The sequence below is a fragment of the Eulemur rufifrons genome, chromosome 4 (genome assembly GCF_041146395.1).
Source record: "Eulemur rufifrons isolate Redbay chromosome 4, OSU_ERuf_1, whole genome shotgun sequence".
In the NCBI taxonomy this organism is placed as follows: domain Eukaryota; kingdom Metazoa; phylum Chordata; class Mammalia; order Primates; family Lemuridae; genus Eulemur; species Eulemur rufifrons.
Genome location: NC_090986.1, coordinates 81,130,328 through 81,154,521, shown reverse-complemented (window position 1 = coordinate 81,154,521; position 24,194 = coordinate 81,130,328). Strand labels below are relative to the sequence as shown.

General features: G+C 41.3%; 1 non-coding gene across 1 annotated transcript; it reads right to left on the bottom strand.

Annotated features, from left to right (window-relative positions):
* Positions 1-537: 537 nt before the first annotated feature.
* LOC138383065 (U6 spliceosomal RNA) lies at positions 538-644 on the bottom strand. Its single transcript, XR_011233519.1, has one exon. It is a non-coding gene; the product is annotated as a U6 spliceosomal RNA (small nuclear RNA).
* Between the last annotated feature and the right edge of the window lie 23,550 nt (positions 645-24,194).

Genomic DNA, 24,194 nt, shown 5'->3' with positions numbered 1-24,194 from the left:
AAGGAGGCATTCAAGTCAAAATGAAAGGATACTAAACAGCAACATGAAAGTATAAAACTCACTGGATGAGCCTGAGCAAGAGTAAGTCCCCATCTCTATATAAAAATAGAAAAAATTAGCCGGACATAGTGGCACATGCCTGTAGTCCCAGCTACTCTGGAGGCTGAGGCAGAAGGATGGCTTGAACCCAGGAGTTTGAGGTGCCAGTGTCTATGATGATGCCACTGCACTCTAGCTGGGGTGACAGAGCAAGACCCTGTCTCAAAAAACAAACAAACAAACAAACAAACAAACAAAAAAAAACCTCACTGGTAAAGATAAATATGTAGACAAATACGGAATACTATAATATTGTAATGGTGGTGGATAAATCACTTCTAATTCTAGTATAAAAGTAAAAATACAAAAATATTTTAAAAACTATAATATTAATGAATACATAATATAAAAAGATGTGAATTGTGATATTAATAAAAAAGTATGAGGGAGGAGAAGTAAAAGTATAGAGATTTTATTTTTATTAAAATTTTTTTTTTTTTAAATATGGAACACCTCACAAATTTTCATCTCATCCTTGCTCAGGGGCCATGCTAATCTTCTCTGGTTCATTCCAATTTTAGTACATGTGCTGCCAAAGCAAGCACAGAGATTTTTTTTAATACTTTTTTTTTTAATTCTTATTTCACCATATTGTGGGGATACAAAAGTTTAGGTTACGTATATTGCCCTTTCCACCCCCACCGCCTGCCCCAAGTCAGAGCTTCAAACGTGTCCATCCCCTAGACAGAAACACAGAGATTTTATATTCAATTAGAGTTAAGTTGTTATCTGCTTAAAATAGACTGTTATAACCACAAGATGTTTTATATAAGCCCAGGGTAACCCCAAGAAAATAACATATAAAAGATATATGAAAGAAAAATAGAGGGCATCAAAGCATATCCATACAAAAAAATTAATGAAACACAAACGAAGACAAAAAGAGAGGAAAAGAGGAACAAAAGAACACAAGACAGACAGAAAACAATAAACAAAATGGCAATAGTAAATCCTTCCCAACCAATAATCACTTTAAATGTAAACAGATTAAACTCTCAAACAAAAGACAGAGAGCGGCTAAATGGATAAAAAAGCAAGATCCATCAACATGCTGTCTACAAGAGACTCACTTTATTCTTTTTAAATTTTTTTTAATATGAAAGGGAGGGTTATGAGGAGAGGGGTTCAATTTCCTTTTTTTGTTTTCTGAGAGATAGTCTCACTCTGTTGCCCTGGGTAGGGTGCAGTGGCATCATCATAGCTCACTGCAGCCTCAAACTCCTGGGCTTAAGTGATCCTCCGCCTTAGCCTCCCAAGTAGCTGGGACTACAGGTGTGTGCCACCACACCTGGCTAATTTTTCTATTTTTTGTAGAGACAACATCTTGCTCTTGCTCAGGCTGGCCTTGAACTTCTGAGCTCAACCAATCCTCCTGCCTTGGTCTCCCAGAGTGCTAGGATTACAGGCGTGAGCCACCGTACCTGGCTGAGACTCACTTTAGATTTAAAGACATACATAGGTTGAAAGTTAAACGATGGAAAAAGATATTCTATGCATACAGTAACAAAAATACAGCAGGGGTAGCTATACTTATAAAAGACAAAATAGACTTCAAGTCAAAAACTGTCACAAGAAACAAAGAAAGACATTATATAATGATAAAGGGTCAATTCATCAAGAATATGTAGTTATTATAAATACGTATGCACCCAACATCAGAGCACTTAGATATAAGAAGCAAACATTGACAGAACTGAAGGGAGAGATAGACAGCACTACAATAATAGTAGGAAACTTCAATACCCTACTTTCAATAATGGATAGAGCATCCAGGCAGGAAATCAATAAGAAAGCAGCAGACTTGAACAACATATAAACCAAGTGGACCTAACAGAGAACATCCCACCAAACAGCAGCAGAATATACATTCTTCTAAAGTGCACATAGAACATTTTCTAGGATAGGTCACATGTTAGGTCACAAAACAAGTCTTGACAAATTTAAGAAGATAAAAATCATACCAAGTATCTTTTCCGAACACAACAGGATAAAACAAGAAATCAATAGCAGAAGGAAATCCACACATATATGGAAATTAAACAACATACTCCTGAACAACCAATAGGTCAAAAAGAAATCAAAATGGAAATTAGAAAATGAATCTTGAGACAAATAAAAATGAAAACACAAAATACCAAAACTTACAGGATGTAGCAAAGGTAGTATTAAGAGGGATTTTTATAGTGATAAATGCCTACATTTAAAAAGAAGAACTTTCTCAAATAAACAGCCTAACTTTATACCTCAAGTAACTAGAAAAAGAAGAACAAACTAAATCCAATGTTAGAAGTAAGGCAATAATAAAGACTAGGGCAGAAATAAATGAAATAAAAGAATAGAAAAACAGGCCGGGCGCGGTGGCTCATGCCTGTAATCCTAGCACTCTGGGAGGCTGAGGTGGGCGGATTGTTTGAGCTCAGGAGTTCGAGACCAGCCTGAGCAAGAGCGAGACCCCCATCTCTACTAAAAATAGAAAGAAATTATATGGACAGCTAAAAAAATATATACATATATAGAAAAAATTAGCTGGGCATGGTGGTGCATGCCTGTAGTCCCAGCTACTCGGGAGGCTGGGACAGGAGGATCCCTTGAGCTCAGGAGTTTGAAGTTGCTGTGAGCGAGGCTGACGCCACGGCACTCACTCTAGCCTGGGCAACAGAGTGAGACTCTGTCTCAAAAAAAAAAAAAAAAAAAAAAAAAGAATAGAAAAACAGTACAAAAATCAACAGAGCTAGGATTTGGTTTTTTGAAAATATAAACAAAATTGGTAAATCTTTAGCTAGACTAAGTAATAAAAAGGAAAGAATACTCAAATAAATAAAATTAGGAAAGAAAGAAAAGACATTGCAACTGATGCCAAAACAGAAATAAAAAGTATCATAAGCAAACAAATTGGATATCCCAACAAATTGGATAACCTAGAAGAAATGGAGAAATTCCTAGAAACATACACCCTACCAAGACCGAACCATGAAGAATTAGAAAATCTGAACAGACCTTCATCTACTAAGGAGGTTGAATTAGTGATCACAAACTCCCAACAAAGAAAATCCAAGAACCAGATGAACCAGACGGCTTCACTGGTAAATTCTACCACACATTTATAGAAGAATTAACACCAATCCTTCTCAAACTCTTCAAAAAAACTGAAGAGGAGAGATCACTTCTAAACTTATTTTATGAGGCCACCATTACCGTGATACTAAAGCCAGACAATGACCCTACAACAAAAGAAAATTGCAGACCAATATCCCTGATGCAAAAATCTTCAACATTCAAATGGATTAAGGACTTAAATTTAAGTTCGGAAACTGTAAAACTCCTAGAAGAAAACACAGGAGAAACACTTCATGACATTGGTCTTGGCAATAATTTCTTTGATATGACACCAAAAGCTCAGGCAACAAAAGCAAAAATAGACAAGTTGAACCACATCAAACTAAAAACATCTATGCAGCAAAGGAAACAATTAACAGAGTGAAAATCGAGCTGCAGAATAGGAGAAAATATTTGCAAACCATACATCTGACAAGGGATTAATATGCCAAAAATACAGAAGGATCACTTGAGCCCAGGTGTTTGAGGTTGCTGTGAGCTAGGCTGACGTCACGGTACTCTAGCCTGGGCAACAGAATGAGACTCTGTCTCAAAAATAATAATAATAATAATATGCCAAATATATAAGACACATCTATAATTCAACAGCAAAAGCCCAAATAACCCAATTTAACAATGGGCAAAGGACTTGAATAGCCATTTCTCCAAAGAAGACACACAAATGGCCAACAAGTGTATGAAAAGATGCTCAACATCACTAATCATCAAAGGAATATACATCAAAACCACAATAAGATATCCCCTCACAACTGTTAGAATGGCTATTTTTGTTGTTGCTTTTGATTGATTAGTTCCAGTTTAATAGTAAGTATTAATACATATAGTGTTTCTTTTCCCATTCTTGCAATACTTCACTTAGAAGAATGGTCTCCAGTTCCATCCAGGTTGTTACAAAGGGTATTAGTTCACCATTTTTTTATGGCTGAGTAGTACACCATAGTATACATATGCTACATTTTATTAATCCTCTCATGAATTGATGGGCACTTGGGTTGTTTCCACATCTTTGTGATTGTGCATTGTGTTGCTATAAACATAGAATGGCTATTTTAAAAAAGATTACAAAAATAGGTGTTGGCAAGGATGTGAAGACATTGAAACACTTCTACACGGTTGGTTGAAATGTAAAATGGTGCAGCTGCTGTGGAAAACAGTATGGAGGCTCCTCAAAAAATTAAAAATAGAGTTACCATATGAGTCAGCAGTACCACTTCTGGATAGTTATCCTAAATAATTGAAATCAGGATCTTCAAGAAATACTTGCACTCCCACGATACTGCAGCTCTTCTCCCCCAAATGTCAGTAAGTGAATGAGTGGATAAAGTAAATGTGGTGCATACATACAATGCAGTATTAGTCAGCCTTACAAAAGGAGATCCTGCCATATGCGACAACATGGATGCACCTGCAGGACACTACGCTCAGTGAAGTAAGCCAGGCACAGAAGGAGAAAGGTTGCATGATTTCACTCAGATGCGGCATCTAGAATGGTCAAACTCATAGAAGCAGAGAGTAGAATGATGGCTGCCAGGAGCTGGGGGAGGAGGAAATAGGGAGTTTCTCTTCCAGGCGTATGAAGTTTCAGTTATGCAGGAAGAATAAATTCTAGAGATCTGCTGTACAGCATTGTGTCTATAGTTAACAATATTGTTACCATAGTTAACAATACTGTACAACATTGTGCCTATAGTTAACAATACTCAACGAAAATTTGTTGAGGGTACTGCTCATGTTAAACCTGCTCACCACAATAAAAAAAACGGTTAATCAGAGGGTGTCAATGAGCAAGCACCTTTAATTTAAAGTGCCTTTAGTGGTTAGAAGGGATCTTTTTCTTTTTCTTCCCCCCTCCTCTTCTTCCTTTAATTTTATTACACACACTGTGTTCATCTTGAATTTGGAACCATTTCCCGTTGGGGTTTACCGCCAACAAAGCAGGAGCAGTTTATCATGCATTTCTGTACGATGGGCTAAGTTTGGCCTTTGCTGAAAACTGTGCAATACATTTGCAATAAATTTGGTGCCACTGAAGATACTGAGGTTCATACCAAACGTGAGGAATTTGAGGATTATTATTTTTAATATCAAAGGACATCACTGTAACAATGAAATACTAGCAAACCACCAGGCCCAGATGGGAGGCCTGATGGAACGTTGAAAGAAGTGACAGGAAGGACTGAAGCAGATGCCTCCTCTTCTGGTCTGGTTTCTTGAGCAAGTGTTGTTTTCCACCCGCCTGCACTTTGCCTCCTTTGGAATTCAGAACAATTGTCAAAGTCTCACTGGCAGAGTCACAAGAGGGATTTTCAATCCTGACAGATTTTCAATCCTGAAACAAATTGCAGTGAAACATCTCTAAGTCTGGCTAAGCAGGGATTCTAAGTCTTCCCTGAGCCGTGAACCCCTCCGACAGTCTGGGGAAGCCAGTGAACCCTTCTCAGAATAGTTTCTAATGCATAACATAAAATACTTACGATTATAAAGGAAACCAATTTTACTGAAATACCATGATCACATATTTTAAAAACTGGTTATGTGTTCCTTTATTCATGCATTAGGATCAGGTGGCAGATCTAACAACTTCCATAGTTTTGGAGTAGGGATGGGCACAAATGGTAATTCAAGAATAACGCCAACAATTGTAATGTCATGTGAAAATATCTATGACCCCTATGGGAGACAAAGCAACTGGGATATGCTGCCTACATTATAACAAAAGGAAATGCTCAATTTAAGTTACAAATTAGAGAAAATGAAGATGTAAATCTTCCCAATCCAAGTTCACAAACTCCCTTGAATTCTATCACCTGAGGTTAAGAACTCGTAGGCTGGTGTTCCTTACATGAAGAGGCAGCTTAGTAAAAGCCTTAATGTAGAATTAAATAGTAGGAGTTATTACAATATATGCCAAGTCCTTAGATTTCCTTCCACCTGGAATGAACTTTTTGGAATAATTAGTAAGTATTTTTTAAAATTTTAGGAAAAAGGAGAAGTCCAGCTAACAATAGAAGGCTGTAATTAATCCTAACCAGAAGTTAAAGAAAGTCCAAAAGCCAAAAAAATTTTTTGAGAAATATGTTAGAAGGATTTCTTAAAGTAATAGTAGTAAACAGATGAACTTCTGGTGGGGCAACCACACAAATTTTTCAAAACTATCTGTGGATATCAAATAATCTGTCCCCTGCTGTCATAACTGACTTGATCATACACAACACTTAGGTTCACTTTGATAGGTAAAGGTAACTGCCAGGGTCTCACTTGTTGCCAAGACTGGTCTCTACTTCTTGGGCTCAAGTGATCCTCCCACCTTGGCCTCCTGGGTACCTGGGACTACAGAAGCACACCACCATGTCAAAGAATTGTGTAGTGGTTAGAAGTAACCACTTTCCCATATCTTACTCCCAGGTTATAATGAAAGCAAGTCTCAACCTAAATTTGGACATACACAAAGATATTTATTAGACAGACATTTATTAGCAAAGTGTGCACAAAACTGTTCATAAAACCTATTTTGTAAGCTCAAAGAACTTCTAGCTCTCTGTGTTCCTTTCGTTGCCACCCATAGCTTGTCACGGCAGATGCAACAACATTCCTAGGGCGCAAAGGCTGGGCCCTGGACGGAGTAGCCCTCAAATCTCAAGCCAGACCCACGGGTGCAGTCTGCAGGCCTCTGAATTCTTACACCTTGCTCTTGCAAGGGTGGAGAATGTCAAACTTGTTTTAACTAGCCTGTACTTAAATATCTTTAATCTCACCAATGGGAGCCCATTTCTACCATTTATCTTATCAAATAACAAGACGCTATTTTTATCCATAAAAGCCCATTTTCATACCCAGAATAGTTATTAGAAAAGTCTAAGTTGCTGATGGAGACACAGAGAGCAGAAGGACTGGCCATAGCCACCTATGGAAAGTATTCCTTCTTAATATAATGCTAGCCGACCACTCCTTGACTGTGCAATCTTTTCTCCACCTCAACATTTTATTACAAAAATTGTCAAAATACAGAAAACTTTAAAGTATGTACAATGACACCAATATACCGCCAACTACATCAGTAGTTCTCAAGTTTTGGCCACTCCCAGAGTCTCTGATTCGGTGGATCTGGCCTCGAAATGTGCATTTCTAACAAGTTTCCAGGTGATGCAATAGCTGCTGGTTCCTGAACATGAGTTTGAGAACCACAGATCTTACTTCTGCTGTCAATAGTTTACTGTATTTATTTTATCACACATCTATCCCACTTATCTCTCCCTCCCTCCATCCATCCATCTTATTTTTTTGATATATTCCTAAGTAAGTTGCAATGGGTACACATTCCCCCTAAACCCTTGAACATGCATATCATTAACTAGACTCCAATACTTGCATATGGATTTTTTCCCAGGTCAAATTTACCTAGTTATGAAATGTGGCATGACAAACCTTCCTAATTTGGAGGTCTCTAGATTGGGGCAGCTCTAGCAGTTCAAGTTCCTACACAAGCAAACAGAAACCCAGTATAAATAGTAAAATAAAACTGGAGACTTAACCAGTCGGAAACAGCCAACTAACCTCTCACTAAGGGACTTTCCACTTTACCCCATCAGGTACATTTTCTTTGTCTTGCTTCCTGAAACACCTCATAAAAGTGTCCTCTCCCAGCCCTCCTGGTGGAGTGCTCACTCACTCACTATCTGGTGCCGCCCAGTTCACCAATTGCTGCGTGCTCAAATAACTCTAACATTTCATTGTGCCACTGTTATCTTTAAATAGTGGACTGTGCAGTCTTTTTCTAAGTTTGTTGAAATATAATTTACATATGGTAAAATTCACTCTTTTTTGACTTTTGACAAACACATAGTTAGGCACTGCCATCAAGATACAGAATGTTTTCCTTGATATAGAATGACCCACCACACCCCTTAGTAGTAAACAGCCCCCCTAACTCTCAGTCCCTGGCCACCACTGATCTCTCTTCCACCCTTACCGTTTTGCCTTTCCCAGAACTTCACACAAATGAAATCATGCGGCTCATGTGTTTCTGAGTCCGTCTTTGTTCACTTGGCATAGTGCGTTTGAGAATTGCCATGTTATGGTATGTGTCCCGAATTCATTCCTTTTATGCAGATAGTATACTGTTAGCCAGACATTCTTAGAATCAAATTTGAAACTGATTGGCACACACAAGACATCACACAGGTTGACTGAAGTATTTTAAAGTAAATTACAGATATTAAGATTTCTACCTTTGTGAGAATGCTTGTGTGCTGGACTCCGACCTTAGTAATGGCCTGTCCCCACCTTCCCTGCAGCCTAGTAATTCTACTCTGTAGCCCATGATTTCCTGAAAATGTCTTAATGGAACCTGGTTCTCTGTCTGCTCCCTCGACCCTCTCCCCAGTAACCCTTGGAACAAGTATGTTCCATGATTCCATGGGTGGCCCGTGCTGCTGGCTACCTAAAATTTGGATAAGCTCCCCACATAATTATAACGTTACCCTTCTCTTGGACTAATTTCTCCTTCAGGACGACACATTGTTCCTTTTAATTTGTGAATTTTTATGCAAGTATTTTATCAAAAAGATTTCTAAAATAGCACTATCCAACAGAAATATAACATAAATCACACATGTAATTAAAATTTTTCCAGTTAACCATATTTTTAAAATGGAGAAAAAAGGGTGAGATTAATTTTAATCACATATTTTACTTAAACCAAACTATTATTTCAAAATGTAATCAATATTTATTTATTTATTTTTTATTTTTTGAGACAGAGTCTCACTCTGTTGCCCAGGCTAGAGTGCCATGGCATCAGCCTAGCTCACAGCAACCTTAAACTCCTGGGCTCAAGCAATCCTTCTGCCTCAGCCTCCCAAGTAGCTGGTACTATAGGCATGTGCCACCATGCCCGGCTAATTTTTTCTGTATATATTCTTAGTTATCCATATAATTTCTTTCTGTTTTTAGTAGAGACGGGATCTTGCTCTTGCTCAGGCTGGTCTCGAACTCCTGACCTCGAGCGATCCTCCTGCCTCGGCCTCCCAGAGTGCTAGGATTACAGGTGTGAGCCACCGCATCCAGCAACATGTAATCAATATTAAAAATTTATTAATGAGGCCAGGTGTGGTGGCTCACACCCGTAATCCCAGCACTTTCGGAGGCCGAGGCAAGAGGATTGCTTGAGCCCAGGAATTTGAGGCTGTAGTGAGCTATGATGAGGCCACTGCACCCCAACCAGGGTGACAGAGCAAAACCTTTTCTCAAAAAAATAACAAAATTTATTAATGAAATATTTCACTTTCTGTTGTTTGGACTAAGTCCTCAAAATATGGTGACTATTTTAACTTACAGCACATCTATAATAAAATTCAGAGTAGCCACATAGGAAGTGTTCAAAGGCCACATGTGACTAGTGGCTACCATATTGGACATCACCAATCTAGAAGTAACCATGAACCAGGACCGCCTCAGTGGAGAGGGAAGAGGGTTAAGCTGTGGATAACAATGATAACGTATTAGAGCAGGTTTTGGTTTGCAGAGACTTTGGTAGACATGATTTTATGTAGCGTCGGTAGCATTGCTGTGAGATAATTATTGTCACCATCATGGTTTTGCAGTGAGAAGATTAAGGCTCTGCGGAGTGAAAGTGGCCACTGGCCCAAGGATACTGAGCAGTGATACCACCTGGCTTCTCTCCCCACATGGCCACCCACTAGACAGACCTTACAATCTAGGCGTCACTGAGGAACAGGAAAGCAAGTGGGGTTACCACCTCTCTCGTTCTGAATGATGACAACCCAAGGAGGAATGCATATATGAAAATGAGAAAAGGCTGGTGGTTCTCAAACTTTAACGCTCATAAGAATTTCCCAGATGTATCTGTTTAAAATGAAAATTTGGGTGCTCCAATCCCTGACATTTCTATTTAGTAACGCTGAGGTGGGAACCCAAGAGTCTTCAGGTTTAGAGCCTCGGCTGATCCTGCTACAAGTGGTCTTGATACAGGAAGTTCTACGGACCATGAATTGGGACACGTTGGTTTGAAAGAATGTGTGGGACCTTCAGTTGCCTAACTGCTGCCACGTAAGAGAGTAGGGGAAGGTGAAGCACAGGAGTGGCTGCAGCCCACACCCACTGAGGGTGTCCCCTGGATGTCCACGCGATGTCCCAGCCTCTGTCTGCTCTCACTTGCCTCCCAACAAAACCTAATTGTTTATTTTGCAAAGCTTACTGGCAGTTTGTAGCATCTCTTCTAATTTTAGCTTTTCTCTCTTTTCTATATATGTGGTGTTATTCCCCACTTTCTGGGCAGGCTTTGCCTGTAGGTTAGGATCAGAGATTATTAGAAAAGGTTTCCTTCCAGGTGGCATCAGGCATCCACCTGGCGGGCAATGTGGAAAAGTTGGTGGTGTGTGAATGGCCAACAAAGCCTGGGAGGAGAAGAATAGGAACCCCACTACCCTCCCGCAGTGAGCGAACAGGCCACACATATGCCAATCTACCAGCGCCACGGAAACCCAAGTACTGGAATTACTTTAGGACAAAGCGAGCATACAAAGAATAGGAAAGGATTGTGTAAAAGTCACTAAGCCATGTCAATGACTGCATAATTGCCAGAAAAATTCTAGGTTTTCTGATTAAAAAAACAAAGTAATTACTTCTTCCATTCTGCACAGAGGGAGGTTACATTTCATTTAACAACAGGATACAAAAATAAGCTTAAAAAAAAAACACACACACACCCTGGCCGGGTGCAGTGGCTCATGCCTGTAATCCTAGCACTCTGGGAGGCCGAGGCAGGAGATTACTCAAGGACAGGAGTTCAAGACCAGCCTAAGCAAGAGCGAGACCCCAGTCTCTACCAAAAATTAGAAAAAAAAATTAGCCAGGCATGGTGCCGTGTGCCTATAGTCCCAGCTACCTGGGAGGCTGAGGCAGGAGGATTGGTTGAGCCCAGGAGTTTGAGGTTGCTGTGAGCCAGGCTGATGCCACGGTACTCTAGCCCAGGCAAGAGAGTGAGACTCTGCCTCAAAAAAGAACACCCCAAAGCATTAATGAGGTCAAATAACTCTTCCAAAGATAGTCTTTCTTCCCTGTGGTGCAGGGACAATGTGTGGTGGCCGGGGAGGATTTTCAGCTTCTGGGACACCTAGGTGCTCCCACGACAGAGAGTCCCTTCTGGGAGGTGACCTAACCAGGCTCTTCTCAGAGAAGGAGGAGCCAATACGTTAGGCCCAGGAAGCTTAAGTGGTAGAGAATTAAAGCAAATGAAAAAGCATCTTCCAGCAAGATGTGCTCTACTGTCATGCTGTCCTGCATTTGTGCCCCAAATCTTCTCAAACAGCTTTAGACGTTAGTAAAAGCATTAACCTTAAGAAAATGTATGGAAGAGTTTATGTTTCCAGGGAAATGCCTTCTCTTCATGCACAGGGTTAAAATTCTACAAGTTTCTGACATTTAAATTTTAGAAGTCTATCATTTTTTCTTGTTTTAAGGAAATATCTTTGTTATGGGTCCAACTGTGTCCCCTAAATGGTTGGAGTCCTAACATCCAAGTAACCTTAGAATGTGACCTCATTTGGAAATGGGGTCTTTACATAGGTAATCAAGGTAAAATGAGGTCATTAGGGTGGGCCCTAATCCAACATAACTCGTGTCCTTATAAGGAGGGGAAATTTGGACAGAGATGGGCACACCCGGGCAGTGCCACGTGAAGACGAAGACAGAGATCAGGGTGATGTATGCACAAGCCAAGGAACACTGAAGATTACCAGCAAACTGCCAGAAGCCGGGGCAGAGGCCTGGAACAGAGTCTCTTCACAGCCTCAGAAGGAACAAACCCTGCTAACATTTTGATCTTGGACTTTCAGCCTCCAGAACTGCGAGAGAAAAAATGTCTAAGGCACCCAGTCTGTGGTGGTACTTTCTTCCTGAAGCCCTGGCAAACTAATACAATCTTGATTCTTTCTGAAAGAAAATTATTATAATGGTAATATATGTTCATTGTAAAAACATTTCAGAAAATGAAGAAAAGTGTACGTTTGTTCATTCGGCTGCTGTAACAAAATACCATAGACTGGGTAACTTATAAACAACAGAGATTTATTTCTCACAGTACTGGAGGCTGGGAAGTCTAAGACCCAGGCACCACAGATTCAGCGCCTGGTGAGGGCTCACTTCCTGGTTCACAGATGGCTGCCTTCTCACTGTGAACTCTCGGGGCAGAAGCGGGGAGGGGGCTCTGCGGCCTTTTTATAAGGGCACTAATCCCATTCATGAGGGCTCCATCCCAATGATCTAAGCACCTCCCAAAGGCCCTGCCTCCTACCACCATCACACTGAGGGTAAGAGTTTCAATGTATGAATTAGAGGAGAAGGGTGGAGAACACAAACATTCAGACCATAGCAAAAAGTACAGGGAAGAAAGTACAGGTTCTGTTCTGTAATGTGGACCGAGTTCTGGGAATTTTCTATCTTGCTCTTAGAAGTCTATTTCAAGACATACTTAAAATAACCACCTGTGCTTTGCTGACCTAAAAGGAAGAGGCTGAGGCACAAAATATAGTTTAAAGAGTTTACTGGAGCCAAAGGGAGGACACCTGCCTAGAAGACTCAGACCAAAGTAAACTTGGATATGACTGTGTTTGGCCTTTGTTACAAGCAGGTTTTTAAAGGCAAAACCAGGGGACAGGCAGTGGGCTCGTAGGAAGTTGTTTGTCAGGAACTCTCATTGGTTTACAGGGATAACGTTGATTAATGATCGGCTATACGTTGTTAAGTTATAGGGTGTGGGTTGTAGCGTCTGGTGCAGCATTATTTTTAATTGTGGAAATTTTCAAACATATCCAAAAGCAGGAAGAAGAGCACAATAAAGCCAGTGTTCCCATCACCCAGCTTCGACGTGTCGATACAAGGCCAGCCTATTTCTCCTATAGAACCCCTTGGAGTAAATCAGACATCGTCATTCCATCCACACAGAGTTTTAAATATAAAGAGTGTTGGGTTTTTCTGAATTGTTGCAATAGTCCCCACTAACTGGTTTCCTGTTTCCACACTTGCTTCCCTGTGATCTAAACACACAGCCCAAGTGAGCCTTCTAAAATGTAAATCAGATCAGTCATTCCTCCTTTCAAAGCACTGAGATGGCTTCTAGTTTCTTTCATAGTAAAAGCCAAAGTCCTTGTGGCACCCACAGGCTGGTGACCTGCCCATGCCCTGGCTTCCTCGTGTCTTGTCTCCCAACAGCCCAATTCCTCGCTCGCTTCCCCCCAGCCCCACTGGCCTCCCAGGGGGTCCTGGGACCCACCAGGTGCGTACTCACTCTGCTGGGGGTCTTCGCACCGGCCCCACTCCTCCTCTCTTAGTTGCATATTGCTGCAGTACAAATTGCCACTAACTTAACAGTTTGAACAACACAGATACATTACCCCACTCAGAAGCCCAGGCGTGCTGATGGCTCCTCGCTCCAGGGTTCACTGCGCTGAAATCAAGGTGTAGGTCAACTGGACTCAGCAAAGGCGCTGGAAGGAATCTGCTTCCAACCTCATTCAGCTATTGGCCAAATCAGCTTCTCGTGGTGGTAGGACTGATGTCCCTGCTTTTTTGCTAGCTGCCAGCTGGGAGCGGATGGGGGTGCTCTTGGCTCCTGGAGGCCTCTCTCTGGTCCTTGCATGTGGCCCCGTCCCTCTCAGGCCAGCAACAGTGTGTCCAGCCCTCCTCGTACTCAGCATTTCTCTGGCTTCTCCTGCCGCACCCCCCCTCACTCCAGCTGGAGAAAGTTCTCTGCTTTAAGGGTGCCTGGGATTCGATTGGGCATGCCTGCGTAACCCAGGCTAGTCTCCTTATTTCAAGGCCGCTAACCTTAATTACATGTGCAGAGTCTCTTCTGCCATGTACCATAACATCACAGGATCCAGGGATCAGGACACAAACATCTCTGGAGACTGTTCTTCCACCTACATGCCTTTCCTCTCCTGAAAGGTCCTCCCGGATGTGCGCATGGCTCAGTCCGCACCCTGCTCACATCTTTACTCAAATGTCCCCGTTTGAAACTGCAGCACCCGCACCTACCCAAGCACTGCAGTCCCCTACCCTGCTTTACTCTTTCCACAGCAGTGATCACCTTCTAACAATCTATTACTCACTTACTGATTATCTTTTCATTGCCTGTCTTCTTCATAACACTGCAAAGTTCACTGGGACAGAGATTTTCTTTTCTGATTTGTTTGCTGAACACCCCGAGAGCCTATACAGAGCCTGGAACACAGTAAATGTTTAATACGTATTTGTTGAATGGATGAATTCAGTAATTTTTTCTATTTTTTTCTATTCTTTTTCTATTGGAGTTACCTTTTTTCTTATGAATTCTTTACATATTAAAGATATTAACCCTTTCTCAATATGTTGTAAATATTTTTCTTGGAATATGTCTCCAGTTTTTTCTATGCATTTTCTTACATTATTGATAATATATTTTATATACCATATTATAGACTTTTCCCTATATCTTTGGGAAAAAAATCTTTTGAAATCAGGGCTCCCTGGTTGAAGAGGCAGGAATCTGCTGCCTGGGCATGACTTGTGAGCTGGCGGAATGTGCCAGATTATTTGTCTGAGAAAGAAGCTACCGCCTGGGAACCAAGGAATTCTGAGGGGAGGAGGAGCCAGGCCCCGGGAGTTTGATTTACTATTTTCCGCTGATTCGAAGACATGTTTGTTTGTTTGTCTTCCTTCCCATTTTAACACTTCTGGATAAGGACTGTCTTATAATTGATGACATCTTACAATACAGTTGGCAACATTTTCCCTCTTTAGTGGTACATGGAATAACAATGTATCTCACAATGGTGGGTCTTAGATTTGAGGAAATACAGAAGGAAGTCTTGGTCACCTGAGGGAGTAGTGATTGACACTGTCCATCCCTCCCATCAGGCTCCTCGATAGTTTCTCTGGACTCATTTTTGATTCTACGGAGAGCAGGAGGGTCTAAAAAGTACAGATGAAAGAGCTGTTCTACCAAGTACTAGGAAACAATTAGGGCACAAGAGATACTGGAGTCCTTTATGCTAGCTAGAGCACGAAGCGCCATGGCCAAGGCATGCTCGCCCCTTTGCCTTGGACCTTCCTACAGCTTGGCCAACAGGCGTCCAGGGGCATTGCTGGTGCTTGGCCAAACAGACCTGTTCATGAGAATATCGGGGCTTCCCAGGAAGGATTTGGGGGATTGTGAATTTTTCCAGTTTCCCACCAGCATCTCACAGTCCCCTCAGGGTGTAGATCTCTTGTCCTCCATGGATCAGATTTGAACCTGGCCCCTGGGGGTGGCTGAGTGTGACTACAGTCTAAAAAAGTGAGGAGATGGGCTTAGATCTCGAAGAAAACCAACATTTCCTTCAAATGCATCAGCCTGTGAAGAGATTACTCAGGGTCTTCAAGCAAGGGGGAGTGCATATCCTCAGACAAGACAGGAAAGGCTGCTTTTGCTGGCAAGAAATAACCAGCGGGCTGAGAGGCTCAGAGTAGTAACACTCATCCAAATGCACCTAAATACCTCCATTCCGATTCCCAGAGTCCCTCTCTTTCTCCATCAAGCACCCAAAATTTACACGATACCTGGCAAGGCTGTGAATTCAATGTATGTTGTAGTTCTGCAATACATAGGTTCAATCTTTGGGTCTTTCTGAGGGCGGGTGGTATTGGCTCTGCAGCCACAAGAAACAAGAGGTTCTTTCAGGGCAGTTATTGACGATCTCTGGTTGTGACTATGCCTTGAATTGAAAACTATGAGCCCTGAGCATGAAGTTTTCTTTTTCTTCTTCTTCTTCTTTTTTTTTTTTTTTTTTTTAACTTATCACTATACTAATGAGGAAGTCTGCTTTATATAAGCTTTCCATGCAGCCTGAGTAGGGAAGCTCACTCTCCAATCCTTGTGGGCACCATTTTCCATCACGGAGTCTCTTCCAGTGGCCACCTGTATTCACAAAGTGCTGCCTTTATTTCCGGCAGACACACAGACTGGAGTCATTGTGTGGTCACTGCACACTCTGCACCTCCAGATCCTACTCCCACAAAGATGAGCTTTTCACTGCCTTCAAACCCCCAGAACCCCACTGCTATGGTCTGAAGGTTAGTGTCCCCCAAAATTCATGTTGAAATCAAATCCCCAATGTGTTGATATTAAGAGGTAGGGCCTTTGGGAGGTGACAAGGTCAGGAGGGTGAAGCCCTCATGAATGGGATTAGTGTTCCTATAAAAGAGGCCCATGGGAGCTTGTTTGCCCTTTTTTGCTCTTCTGCCAAGTAAGACACACAGAAGGTGCCATTTGTGGGGAACAGGCGCTCACTAGACACTGAATTATCTGGCCTTTTGCTGTTGGACTTCCCAGCCTCCAGAACTGTGAGCAATAAATTCTGCTGTCTCTAAGTTATACAGTCTAAGGTATTCTGTTATAGCAGCCCACACAGACTAAGACACCTATCTTTGAGTATTGTTTCCTGAGGCTACTTCTGGCACCAAATACTTTTATCAGTCAGTGTTGAATTGGAAAAAAATTCTACATATTTTAAGCAGAAAGGGATTTAATTTACAGAATCAGATACTTAAAAAAACTCCTTGGAAGGTCGACAGGAGCAAAAGTGAAGGGAAGCAGGGATTAGGTTCCAGCTTCATCAAGGCAGCTGTGGGAGAGGGACTCAGGAAATTGCTGCCACTTGTTCCCTGATCAGAAACCCCCACGATGATCAAACACGCAGCAGCAGGGAGAGAAAGCCTCACACGGCCCGCCTGGAGGCGGCTCCAAAGCCTCAGGTGTGCTGAGCCCTCGCATTGACCACTGCTGGTGGCTTCTGTGTTCCTTTGCCTTTCAAATAATGTGCGAGTACCTGTCCTTGGCAGAATGAAAATCCTAGAACCCAGGAGGCAAGAGGGTCTGTGAAATATGGTTCCCAGGCTTCCGAGGAAGGTAATGGAGATAAATGGTGATTTAAGATTTTTTTTTAAAAAGGAGACAAAGCCTCAAATGTCTAGCACACTCTATAAAAAACCTTCTTTATAATCAGGAATTCAGCTCTCTGAATTATACTCCCTCTTCCTGTGGAAAGCCCCTGCCCTGCCCACAGGCCAGTTTCTCTGCGCCTGTCCACGGACTGCCTGCGTCCCACCCCAGACCTACCAAAATACACTCGCTGGAGGTGACCTTATTGGGACCCTTAAGTACATTTACTACCCAAACTAGTTGTAGTCCCTGCTCCCTCTGGGAGGCTTTCCTTTTCCTCTAGCTGTGAAGCTAAGGTTTCAGAAGTTTGTGATTGTTGCAGAGCCCACAGAACTTGCTGAGCATGTGTCTGCCCACCCCTCTGGCTCTGCCCAGAGTGGCAGCTTGTGTAGTCGGGAGCAGGCAGGGCACGGTCCACCCACTGGAGGCATCTGGGACCCCACCAGCTTCCTCCGTAAGCCCCAGCACATGTGTGAGTGCAAAGCAGGAAGCGCTGGCTGCTGTCCTTCCCTTTGTCCTGAAGAATGACAAACAGTCCACTGTAGTCCAGCTGCTGCCCAATCACTCCCAATTCACACCCTCAGCATAAATTACAAATTCACAGTTATATACCTTAGCAGAGAAAAAAATTAAGCAGAGTTACAAGCCAGATGTTATTAGAAACCTAAAGATTATGGATATGAAGAGAAATATATCTTTTACAAATTCTCAAGGCTTAATTTTTTTAAGGACAGGCAATTAAAATTTAACACATTAACTGCCACGTGAGTTGCATTTAACTCTCGCTAGTTTTGAGCCCGGGGCCTCGTGAAGCATATGTAACTCCCACGTCTCTTCACCTTGGGGGCTGAGTGAACTATTTTTCAAGTTGCATATAACTCAACCACAGAAAACAAGAAAAAAATAACAAATTTTTCATTAAATTAGAAAAGATCATTTTGTTTTCGAAGTTTTTATTCTATTTTCATAATAAAAACACTGTAGCCCCAAGGAAAAAAATTTTTTTTCTAGTGTGGCAGTCAATGTGTTAAATTTGTGGGGGGGAAAAAAAAAATTAGAGGCTAAGCACCAGAATAGATCAAGCAAAACTTGGATCTGGTACTGTGTCTTAAAAATTCTTTGAACTCAAAACTGTGTCAATAACGAGCTCTACACAGAATTGCCCGGCTTCTGAGTTTCAGAGCTTGACTGTCAGTGAGCAAGAGGCTTGGGGGGTGACCCCAGGCCTGGCTGCATGTAGCCTGGAGAGCTCCTGAAGCTGCTGCCCAAGGCCTTCCCTGCAGGTTTTTGTTTCCGTGGTTGTTGCTGTTACTGTTGTTTTAATTTCCCAGGTGATTCTAATGTGCAGCCAGGATTGAAAACCTCTGGTTTCCAGGTTAAAATGCCAATCACCATTGTTTAAATAATACGTACATCTCAATTGTTATATTACTACTCCACTACTTGTACCACTCCCAGAAGTTATTTGGTAACTATATCTGGTCTCCCGCAATGTAATTGTCCTGAATTGATGCCAGTTACTTTTCCCCTGGCCTGTAACTGTGGCCTGGGATGCTGGCGGGCTGTTGCTCTCCCTGGGCAGAGCTGTGTGTACGCTGGTGTAACCGTCTTCCCCATTGCTGGACATTTTCAAATGTCTTCCACATTCAACACATGCCTACTTGTTTGCTTTTTCTCTCTTCTCCTTTATCAGGGCTTAGAGTTGTGAAAGAAATTGATTAAAATAAATATTCTTCTGAACTTGAACCTGGTTGCCAAGAATGTGAGTGAGTCACACCCCAGGGAGGAAGACACCCAGCTGTGACAAACGTGCTTCCTCACCACGAGTCCTTGGACTTCCTTTAACAGAACAGGGTACCTCTGCAATAGGTAAGCAAATGCTTCTGTTTTGAATAAGCTATGTATTAATTCTACAATATCCAATATTTTTAAATACAGCTTTGTCATAACGTTTAGTCTTAGAACAAGAAAATGTTAAGACCATCAGTGTGTTATTTGTGCTATGGGTATGAACGAGGCACCCATAGCTATTTTCTTTCTTCTTCTTCAGTTCGTTGTCTGCAAGTGGAAAAATGATTCAAGTGGTCAGTGAAGAAGGCCCGGCCGAGTGCAGCTGTAGTTCAGTTATGATTAAAATGCCCCAGGGGCACCTTATGGGCACAGACACCTAAAGTTTGGCAGCTCAGTGTCACAGACTCTTCTTCCTTTACCCAAGGAAGGCTGTCGGGAGGGTTGGAGGCACTGCCTTGAGCCCCAGTGTGGGCTGCAGGTGGGCTGGGAGCAACACACTGGAGTCCATGCTGGTGGCAGCAGCCACGCCCCTCAGCCCTGCTTCTTTCTGGAGACGATTCTGCCTGTTCTGCCGAATGCCCAGCCTCACCTGATGATCGCTCATTTTCCAAGCCTGATTCACCAGGCTTCTTGGCGGTTCTGTGAGCTTTTCAACTTCCTTCCCATCAAATCTTCTTCTTAAAATGGCTAGAATCTTCCCTTGTTTGCAGTAAGAATCCCAACCACCATAGCACCTATTCGAATTAAAATAAAATTCAGACTCCTGACACGGTCTCTGACAGGTGACCTGGCCCTGCCCACCTGTCTGGCCTCACCTGATTCCTTTCTCTCCCTTGTCCTAGCTGCTCCTCCTCTCCTTCTTTCCATCCTCCCTGCACTCACCATGGCTATCCCTGCCCTGCCCAGAGCTCGCCTTCCGCCTGCAGCTCCATTGCCCAGATCTCCCCTGGCTGCCCTCTTCTCAGTCAGCACTGCTCAGGGCACGGTGCCCGATTTCTTTCCCATAGCAGGTCCCATGATTTGAAATTGCACATAAATACTACACACGGACGTATATACAGGTATATGTGTTTTGTGTCTTTGTTGTTTCTTTGTCTCTCCTATTCAAATATCCTGTCCAGTCCATGAGGGCAGGGAATTTGACCTTTTCTTCACCCACTGTAAGCACAGTACCTACAATAGTGCTAGGTATGTTATGTAGTAGGTGCTCAGAAAACATTTGTTTAGAAGAGTGAATTGGTTTACTGTGTCACTACTTTTATTTGACCTGCACAATAGCCCTGTGAGGTAGATGTGTATCTTTTGTTATCCTTTCCATTCTTCAGGGGGGACTTGAGACTTGCCTACAGCCAGCAACTAAAGGGGAGAAGGGCCAGGCTCAAATTAGTTTCTATTTCATCATTTTTTAATATACTTATGGAAAGAAATCTGATATTCTTTCTGTCATACCACAAACCACATCTTCTAGATATTTTTTTTAAAAAGTAAAAGATCTTGCTTTTTCCTTCAAAGTGAAAACTTAGCGAAATAACTAAGCTCCAAATCCACTAATCACATTGTCTATACAAACAATGCACACTGTAGGAAGCATACGTTTGGGGACCTGCCCATTCATACGATAAAAATGATGAGATGCATATGGAAAGAAGTGACTGGATTTGGAAATGAGTGGCAGGATCAGGTGGCTTGCAAGTTGGATACAGAGGGACAGAGAGAGGGGCATCCAGGCTACTCCCTGTGTCTGCTTGTTCCTTTACGGTAATTTGGGACTTTGCTATGAATCATTGGTTGGCCTACTCCTGTTTTTGTTTGTTTTTGATTTTTTATGAAAGAAATACTTTGTAGAGACCATCAAAACTCTCAGCTCTGCCTTTCTGCTCCTAGTATTTGCAATGTAGGCGAGATCTCACACTGAATGCTCAACTGCAAAAGCAGATAAATGGAAGTTTCATATTATGGCAAGAGAATATTAGTCTGATAATCTCAGATTTTTAATAGTGGTACTAGTATTGACCTTATTTTAAATTATGTTGTTTAAAAAAATGCAGATACTGGCATTTTGATTATATGGGAGAGAAAATAAATTTGAGATATTTATAAAATTGTAAAACTACATATGAATCACAGTAAACATACTTATTTTCCTATTGTACTGTTATCTGAAGACCAAAAATGGAATTATGCTAAGTACTGGAGCTAATTTCACAATTATTTAATGAAATTCATAATATACATTGTACTTCACATAAAATTTAGTAAAGAAATTCGATTCAGCAAATGAATACAGGTGAATAATCTGAATTATTTTTATGATTTCTTACCCCTCATTAAATTGAAACTGCTGGTAAAGGTATAAAAAGGGCAATTTCTATTTCAGTATTTTTTATAATCTTTATAAAAAATTTGACATTTCTTAAAAAAGTATTTTGCCCATTGCCTAAAGAATTATAAGGAATCATTCTTTTACAACTTATAATTTCTCATTTGTTAGAGGGAATTTTTCTGTTTTACTGTCATATATAATAATTGTATGTATTTATGGGCTACAGACTGATATTTCAATACATATACACATGTGTAATGATTAAACTAGGATAGCTAGCATATGTATCACCTTGAACATTTATCATTTCTTTGTGTTGTGGACACTCAAAATCCTCTCTTCTAGCTTTTTGAAAATAGACACTAAATTGTTAACCATATTACCCTACAGAGTTACTAAGGGTACATAATATAATCATCAAAACTATGTAATTCATGGCCAGGTGCGGTGGCTCACGCCTGTAATCCTAACACTCTGGGAGGCCGAGGCGGGCGGCTTGAGCTCAGGAGTTCGAGACCAGCCTGAGCAAGAGCAAGACCCTGTCTCTACTAAAAATAGAAAGAAATTATATGGATATCTAAAAATATATATAGAAAAAATTAGCCAGGCATGGTGGCACATGCCTGTAGTCCCAGCTACTCGGGAGGCTGAGGCAGGAGGATCGCTTAAGCCCAGGAGTTTGAGGTTGCTGTGAGCTAGGCTGACTCCATGGCACTCTAGCCCGGGCAACAAAGTGAGACTCTGTCTCAAAAAAAAAAAAAAAACAAAAAACAAAACCTATGTAATTCAATGCTAAAAGTGAGGGGGGAAATAGTACTAAATCAGCAGAATTTTCCTGTTATAAAATAATTTTATTAGTCTATACAGTACCTAAAAATATCTACAACTCTCAAGCAGATGTATTTTTATAGAACAATGACAATCCATGTTAACGAATTCCAGTTTCAAATTCTTCCAACAATTCTTAATTTTATAATTTTGGAATTCTTGGTTTGTTGGGAAACTGGAAAACTGGGAAAAGGAAATCACACAGAAATTTAGTGTGTTTGACTACATGATTTTAATGTATAATACTATATCTGCCTTTAATGAACTTTTTTTCTTCAACTGAATAAACATGCTCTAAGTATTTTGCAATGATTGACAGTTAGGAAATCTTTATTTCAACATGCATGATAAGGAACTGGCAAAGATTTATAAGTAATTATGACAGCAATGCTATTTTTTGCATGAAGATTTCATGGAATCAGTTATTCTTGGGCATTAGAGGAAATTAGCCACTTAATTTGACCCTCTTACCGTATTTCAAAACGAGATAGAATCTATATGATGATAGTGATTATAATGGCTCACATTTGTTGATTGCTTAGTATACAGCAGACACAGTACCGACTATGTTAGATGCAGTAATGTCTCATAACAGAAATGTTAGGACTATACTATTATTTTTAATATCTTTATTAATATATTACTATTCCTAATTTACAGATAAAGAATCTATAACTCTGAGTAGTTAAGTGACTCAAAATTAGCCAGAAAGTAACTGAGCTGAAATTTAAACTTAAGTTCTGTCTGACTTCAAAGTCTAAGCTTTTAAACATTGATTAAACTTCTGTAATTGCCCTCTACAACTTGCTTCTGATAAATGTTGTTGACACTCTGCAGTCTCTTGAGGACATGGATGCCCTGTTTAAAAACCATTTTCAATCTAATCATTCCAATGCTTAAAATGAACTCTCATTCTGTTCCATCAGCTTACAATATAGTGTAAATGAGAAGGCTCTCGGAACAACCCGAGAAGCTGGTTAAAAAGTGGGTTTCCAAATACTATACCTCATGGTCTATTTTAGTGGGAGCAGCCTAGTAACGTCTCCAACTGTTCCTCTGTATCATTCAATAGACACGTACTGAGTACTATGTGCTAGGCTCTGTGGACTGGGCTAGGAGCTGAGGATGCAGAAGGCAGGCAGAACCTCTGCCCTTGGGGAACTTACATTCTAGAAAGGGAGACTGACAATAAGTCAGACAAATCAGAATGGAGACATGCTATGAGAAACTGGCGACTGGTGAGTGGAGGAGGGAGGGAGGAAGAGCTCTACCCTAGAGAAGCTGAGAACAACCTTCTGAGATGACTGTAATCACAAAGTGAATGAGAACTGAGGATGGGGGAAGACTGTTTCAGGTACAGAAAGCAGCAAGTGTGAATGTCCTGCGCTGGCAGGGAAGGCCCATGTGGCTGTAGAGCAGTGAATTAGGAGGACAGAAGGAGAGCAGGGCCGAGGGGTCAGCAGAACCTTAGTACAGAAGTTGGTTTTTATTCTAAATTGCAATGGGATGCTTTTAAGGTTTTTGATTAGGGAATTGGGCCTTTAAAAACACTCTATCTCCAGCCTGAGCAAGAGCGAGACCCTGTCTCTACAAAAAATAGAAAATAGCTGGGCATGGTAGCGCACGCCTGTAGTTCCTGCTACTTGCGAGGACTGAGGCAGGAGGATGACTTGAGCCCAAGAGTTTGAGGTTGCTGTGAGCTATGATGATGCCACTGCAGTATAGAATGGGTGACAGAGCTAGACCGTCTCAAAAAAAAAATAATAAAAAATAAAATGCTGGGACAAGTGAGAGGGAGTAGAAAGAGTGGAGAAAGTTTGATGACATTTTAAGACTTCAGATGTTCACTTTTTTAATTTTTAAAATTGTGATGAATGTATATAAAATTTATGATATAGTATTAACCATTTTTAGGTGTACAATTCAGTAGCATTAACTATATTCACAATGTTGTGCAACCATCGCCAGGATCCATATCCACAATTTTTCATCATCTCAAACAGAAGAAACTCTGTACCCATTATGCAATAACTTCCCATTCCCGTCTTCCCCACCAGC